The following is a 7752-nucleotide window of genomic DNA, read 5'->3' on the forward strand; positions in this document are numbered from 1 at the left end:
TGTAAGATTGGCAGGAAATACTGGAGACTAGGGACTAGCTAAATTTAGCAAATGCTGTGGAATTTGGGCACATACAGTGTTAATGATGCTCGTAGATTGATATGCATGATGATTTGGTTGTTTGTTGGTTTATTTGAAATCTGAAGAAATACTGTAAGTAATGTCAAGTAGCTAAATATATATTTTATATATATACTGCTCTATGGGAGGGCAGTATGTCAGAGTAACAAAACCCACAATTTTGAAATGTGGCTAGCCATAAATTCTTTACCAGTGCCTGGAGTAAAGTGTCTGAAAAACATCTTCAGCACATAGTCCATTCTCATATGCTATAGAATTACTTATATTTGTGTTCCTAACAAACATCAGGTGAAGACAGTATTGTGCTACTATTGTCAATTTAATTTATGCATTTTTTAAGTATATTTTTGTATGTTCAGCTACAGTCAACAAATCAAATATATTTGAGTATATTTTACACATTTTTATAAATAGTTCATGAATAAACCATTCATTTAAAAAAAAAAAAAAAATCACGTCCTCATCTTCTGTTTGACTGCCTTTGCATTATGGATTTTGATGTCCTGCTGATAAAAGGTCACAAGTGAGTTTGATATCAAGTGAGACTGTCTTCAGAGAACACTAAGTTCATCAGAAGCCTCAGCCTGTTAGGGGAAAATGGGCTCTGCTGTTGCCTGCTGGCTGGATTAGTTCCCATGCGGAAAGATACTGTTGTTCCCTTCATCTCACTGGTTCTCTGGCCTCCTTCTTCAATAAACCAAATACAGTCTGGGTTATACAATGGGTATTTGAAACAACAGTCCATCTTGAGCTTGAGTTCCTGTTATTTTAGAGGCATTTCACCAGGCAGTTGTACCCATTAACACTGCACTGGAGCTCCATCACTGCCTACCACCCAAGAATGTGAACCATGCTTTTGTAAAAGAAATAATTATTTATTAGCTTATATTTTGTGCTCTGAGCTATTTGCTGAGGGGATGTGTTCTGAAGGCTGAAGGAGTTTTTTAGATTTTCTCTTTGTGATATAAAAGCTTACCTCTGAGCTTCACGCTGTCCTGAAGCCAATGTAGACACAAAAGAGCAGTAATAAAGATAAAATAATGCACGGTTAGTATCTCCACACTGAGGAAATATGGCCAGCATTCCAGACGAGAAGAAATAAAAGTGTTTTCACAAGGTACAGCAAGGAAACAGAAACACAGAAGGTCTCTTCTAGTGTGGCAAGGACACAGTGCTTGGTTCCTGTTAAAATACTGCCAGAATCAAGTTTTAAACTGGTATTTTTACAAGATGGACCTGTTTGTACCTGTGCTTCATACCTGTGATCTGTCTGTTTTGTCTAGTAAGTCATTTCCTATACCAGTGCCAGATAATAATTTCTTTTTTCTGTCAGTCCTGGTCTTCACTATCAGGTGGTTTCCTAAGGCCTAGAAATAGCTGCTGGTGTCAGACGTCTCGTGGCAGGTGCCAGGTGGCAATACCCATGTCAGCCACAAGTGAAGATGTCAGGTGTTACCTACCAAGCCTTTGCACATCACTCAGGTACAACGCCAGTTCTGACCTGTGCAAAAAGCCCTAGCAGCAAAAGAAGAGAAAAAAAACCAAACCCAAACAAACAACGTTCCACTTACTTTGTGGAAAATGTTGTATTTCAGAGAAGTTGCAAAAGCCAGACCCACTTTTCCTGTTCTCAGTGTCAGGGATCCGTGGGGCTGGGAGGAATGTGCTCTGCAGTGGCTGGGCTGTATTGATCACTGAGCCACCCATGGCTCTCCCTTCGAATTGATCTGCTGGTTTTCATCCCTCAGCTGCAGGCGCCGTCTCCCGTTGCTGGGAACACACGTCCAGGACCACACTGGGCAGAGCAAAGCCCAGCAGCACTGGCAGGTGAGGGTCTTCAGGCACAAACAGCCCCAGGGACTTTATCACTGCTGTGTCTGCAGGAACAGGCATGTGACCCTCATGCTTTCTGGGGTCTGACTCCAGCAGGTGCCTGACATCCTCTTATACTCAAGTTAGATGTTAAATGTCATTTGCATCATGAAAAATCTCTCACAGAAAGCTTGGCTTGGAACAAGGGATGGTCTCTGCTCCCAGAAGCCTGGACTGGTCAGCAGCACTGAGCAGGCATGGAGGCACCAAAATCTAAGAGGGCAAAACTTTGCAAACTTTAAAGTCTTTAAGTCTCCAGGGAAAACATTACCTTAGCACCTGCAGCTAGCACCTACTAGCACTGCATCCCTGCACCAGTCTGCACACATGAGGGAATCGGCAGGGAATACTTACTCCTTTAGAAATTTTCCCTGTCCTTAGCATAGACGCACGTGTGTGTGTCAATAGGAATGGGGATATATTTCAAATACATTTGTTTTCATTGCCACATGATGAAAAGTTATAAACATACTTTAAACATTGCAAATTTAATATTAGAAGTTTTTTAAATTATCTTTTCTCTACTATAATCCCAAGATGTCTCCCACTCCTATTGGATACTAGGAAAACCACATCTGTTTTTTGCCTGGACCAAGTTTGAGGCTGTAGTGCAGCCAGCGGGTCCTTCAGTTCTGTTTTCCATCCCACAGAGAGTAAAGAATCCTGAAATTAAAAAAGAGACTAGTGGCACTGCAGATAAGAAAGCCCAAACTTCCTGGAAAATCAAACACAAACCAGATGGCATATAGTAAAGCTACCCAAATAGATTTAGTATGAGCTGAGGTACACTGCAAAAACAGAGAGTAAAAATAATTGGATGCAGAAAGCAAAGTGAAGTTAGTCAGAATGCTCCATGCAGCTTGCCTAGGCAAAAAAATGTTTTGCAAATAAAGGACAGCTACAGAAAGGTCCATGTGTTAATTGGGGGCATTTCTCCTGCCTGTCAGTGACTAAAGTAGCAGTTAATGAAACCACCAGGAGAAAAAGAACAATACTGACAAAGGCAATAAAGAGGTATATAATGTCCAAAGTATCAAATGGATCAGAAAAGGTATGCTGAAGACACCATCCGTGATAAATGCCAGCATGCTGCTGCCTTATCAGTGGATCTAAAAGACACCTGGAGCCAAATTATTTGTGCAAATTCAGCTTTGGGAGAATGAACTGGCAGATAACTGGAATTAATTAATGCCCTACAGATCTGTGCTAGAAAGGTTTGAGAGCACTAAAAATATTTAAGGACCTTGTTTCTTTACACATTATGCCAGTTAGGTCTGGTCTGGCTGTGACAAATTTTCTGTAAACGTTCTAGTGAACAAGCAACTCGCCCAAGCCTGTCTGGCAGTTCCCAGGATGGCTGAAATAAAGCCTTTAAGATGCCTGAAATTTCAATGGTAAAAATAAAGAAGGGAAAAAGCAAAAGGAAGAGCTGGGGTCAAGTCTATTGTGGTTAATGAACCTGGGCTGTTAGAAAACATTCAGATCCTTGACTTGATAATTTTCTTCAGCACGGATTACTGTTTGTTTTGGTGGGATTGGACCTAAACATCTTGTTGTACTGAGTCCATTAGAGGAAAAGGAGAAAAGACAGAAAACCATGAGTGAAGTTCTGCTGCTGTCATCTGGGAAAGAGATGTGTATTTCAGTGGAGAAAAAAATGCACATACATCCTTGCTGGGTTAAGAAGAAGAACTTAGGGAGAAGAGTAAAGCCATCAGATAATTCCACCAACTTTGTGGTGGCATCTTGTATTCCATTTCCCTTCTTTATCTGACATGCCATCCAAGATCAGATGAAATAAAAGCCTGTGAAGGACCATACAGTGCAGCTACAGGGGCTGGATCTGGCCCTGCCCTTAGTGGTGTTCTGAGACACTGAGATGGTGAGGTGCAAGTGGGAGCACACACACCTCACCCAGGGGAACCTTGTGCTGAGGTGGGACCCACTCCACCTTCCTCACTCAGCCTCACCAGGGAAAACCACACTTTAATTGCCTGTGGGAGCTGCTGCTGCCCCTGAGGAAGCAGCTCTCACCCACCTCCTCCATTCTGGCCCTTGTGCTGCCCACTCATTCCCACTTCCCTCTGCTTGTTGCCACTCAGCACAACAGACTGTAGAAGAGATCTGTGTTAAAATTACCTTGTCACCAACAAAAACGAACAGCTATTTTTAATCTGTCTGTTACAGGAGAGAGTGTCTGAGGTTTTCATGCATGTGGAGGCTGGCAGGGCACAGCTTGTCAGACATCACTCTTTGATTTTTGGACCTTTCCCTGCTCCCTTCAGCCCAGCTGCTCTGGCAGAGGGTGACCTGCCACTCAGAAGTCCCACGAGGCTGTCCCCAGAAAATAAAACTCAAACCCAGCTTGGTCCCCAGTCTGCCACCTACATCTGTGAAGAGCAGGAAGGAAGGATTTTTAAAATGTGGGTCTAATCCTGGCTTTCCCATAGATGAAAGTATGACTGATGGCTGGGAACCAGCCTCAGAGAAGAGGGGACAAGAGAAAAGGAAACAAAAAGCTCTGGACAGCAGGAGGATGGAATTGCTCCATGCCTTGTGTTATGCCAAACACATGAAAACACAGCATAGTGGGATTTTGTTGCCTTCAGGGAGACAGGAATAATGAGGTCCTTGTTAGTGTGACCAGGTCCCCCTTGCTCCTGAAACGTGGCTTTATGTCTTCTAGTACCTGCACACTGAAGGGGACAATTGTGTGCAGAGACTTCACAAACAAATTTCCCTTACCTACATTTCCATACCCTCCCCCTTCTACTCCTTATCTCCATAATTAAATTATGCAGCTGAGGAAAGTGATTTGGAAAACAGATGGCATGCAAGATGCTATAGAGAACCGTGGTGCATTTTAAACCTTACTGCAGACACAGAGTGATTGGGGTGGTATATGGGCCTTGAAGTAACTGAACGTCAAAGGCTGCTTGTGCAATGGCCTTTAACCAGAAAAAATGAATGGCCCTCTAGCCTCCAACGTGGTACTCAGAAGTAAGTGTTAAAATGAAGCTTTTCCCTGAACATTCTGGCTGGTCTAATTTGCCACACAAGTTGGGGTCACCTAACCATGGTTCCTGGTAAATCTCAATGTTAGGAAATACAAGATTTGGACAAGGTGTGTTCTTGAATCGAGCAGTTTAGCCTGGCCTTAGGGGGAAGAGTAAGGGAGAATGACACGAAGAAGAGCAGATCATTAGTTAACCTATGTCAGGCTGTCCTTACATTTAAGATCACAGCATGAACTTGACGGGGCAGGTCTGGGTGAGGAACAGGTGCCACAGTTACTGGCAGCATGAGCACTGTGTTCCCAGACCTGCTGGTGAAGCACAGTGTGGTGGGAACCCACTACTGCCTCCTGGCCTTTGCAGAGACAGTGGGAAAGGAAAAAGGGAGCTCTTTTGGAGACGTAGCTGAGGAAAGGAGTTTGCCAATGGCATCTGCCTCTGGATTAGCATTAAAAATGTCTTCACTCAAAAGTTAGATGGTAAAAGAGATTGTTCTAGCTTGTGTTGGAGGGGGCTGGTGCGTCTTTCCAGGAAAATGGCGTAGTCATCAAATCCCACCCTCTGAAACTGTGCTGGAGATCGCCTTGTTCTAATGAAAACCATCACAGGAGGAGTCAGGGGAGCCCAACGCCTGGCAGCTGTTTCCATTGCTGAGTATGTTTCCACACAAAGCTGGAGGTAATTCTCAGAGAGACTAATAAATTGAACATAAAGAGTTTAAACCATCTGGATAAATAATGGCAGATGTTTAAGGAAGGAATAACAGGCAAAACTATGAGTTATGCAGTGCCTGCCGTTCAAAGAAAATTAGATTAAACTGTGAGGGCATTGTTCAGAGAAACAGTAAGGGATAACACAACCCAGGGGGAGAGGAAGGGAAGGAAAAGCTGTCTCCCTGCCCTAGGATATATGAGTACCATCCCTGGCTAGCACCACTGCTTCATTGCCAAAGTCGTATCTAGAACTCGCAATGGAAGCAGAAGCACATGCCAACCCTTGCAGTTGCACATCCTGGTCTGCAGGACCAGCTTCCTGGAAGCATTATTAGCATTTATCGGGACCACTGATGTGCAAAATGCTGAATTTCACCACAAAACCTACATCTTGCTGCAGATGTTTTCAGCAATGGACAAGAAGCTGGGCTAGCAGCTGGGGAGCCAGGATCCCTCCATGTCCTCTTTGTCTCTGTTTCACCGTACAACCTAGTGCACAACACCCAACCTCTGCAAGCAGCAGTTCAGCTGCATAGAAGAGAAGTTCTCACTTCCCAGGGAAGTGAGGAGACCTGCAGTCCAATTAAAATCCCTGTTTGAAAGACACTGTGAAAAAGAATGGTGCTGCCAGCCCTCTTCTTCCTCACCCAAGGACAGAGCAGATTTTAATCCGGTATATTTACCAGAAAAGCACCCTTTCAAAAGAGGAAGCAAACCCTTCATTGTCAGAAGAGCTGCAGCACTTCTTACACTTTTTTCCCCTCAGATTTCATAGAGGATACTAAGTAGTGCCTAAATGGGGAGGGCCAAATTATCAGAACACTTTTTGGGCAACATAATGAGTATTGCCAACAGCAACGCTTGACTTGGCAACAGAGTGTTCAAGGTTATTTAGCAAAGCGCAGAACGTACATCAAAACAAAACAAAAGTGATTTTTAATATGTCTTTGCAATACAGATATTAAACTAATCAATTTGGCTTTTCACTTTTATTTTGCCTTTTTGTTTTGGCTATCAATAAAAACAACCTTGAAAGTGCACCATAAGAAGTGAGACAGGAGTGACAGAGCAACAATAAAATGAGGAGACATGCAAGTTGGTACAGAATGTCTTCGACCATTACACAGCTTATTATTAAGAGAGACAGCTCGGTGTGCATGAATACAGAATAATGATGAGTTTGGTAAACCTTTCCTGTACAATGCGTGTATGTGTGTGCCTGAAGAAGGAGTGTATTAAGAAGGAAGCTCAGAGTGAAATCAAAGAGTGTTGCTCCAACAGCAGGATGGGAGGAAGGAACAATTCCCAATCCATATTACTTGAAGGGACAGTTAACACTGCAACAAGCTGCTACTATGCAGCCATATATTAGCTGCCTTATTGCTACAAAATGGGCTGTAAATCAGTACAGCTATTCTGGACAAAAAGAAATAATTCTCAAAAAGTCTTGAGGTAGATCAAAACCTAAATTGAACTGTAGGTCTTTAGAAACTTACTTGAAATATGGTGTTTTGCCCAAACCTTATTCAATTTTGCTTGCTCTGCACAGCAAGAACTCCTTGGGTCCATGTGCAGGTCTCACAAGCAAGGAAAACAAGCTAGTGTGGCGGAACTTGTGTACATACCTATGCCCCCAACAATCAGCCTCACACACCAGAAACTGCCTGAATTGCTGCAAAAATCCTGTGCAGCACTGCTATAAACTCCCAGGAATTTCAAGAGAAAAGAATGGGAAATACGCTGTGCTCTGAGCAGACAGGTTAAAAAAAAAAACAACAGTTAAAACAGGGTAAAAAAAATAACATGGTACCTCAAAATCTTCCCCAAGAAGTCACTAAGTGGCAGTTACTGGAGAAAGGGTTTATGGTTTCAGCCCAAGACATCAGTTAAATGCCACAAAAGCCAGTGTTAGCTAGTTACCTAGACACCACCATGCAGTCTAGTAGGCTGTATAAAGGCTTTACAGTTACATTTTTGCTTGCCAAGACATTTCCTCCCACCAAACATTATATTTGTTCTGTCCCTCCAGCCCTCTTTTATTACCTTGTATTTTTCAGGAACAGAAAAGACAT

This window comes from Chaetura pelagica, unplaced genomic scaffold (genome assembly GCF_000747805.2).
Source record: "Chaetura pelagica isolate M959 unplaced genomic scaffold, ChaPel_1.0 scaffold314, whole genome shotgun sequence".
Classification (NCBI taxonomy): domain Eukaryota; kingdom Metazoa; phylum Chordata; class Aves; order Apodiformes; family Apodidae; genus Chaetura; species Chaetura pelagica.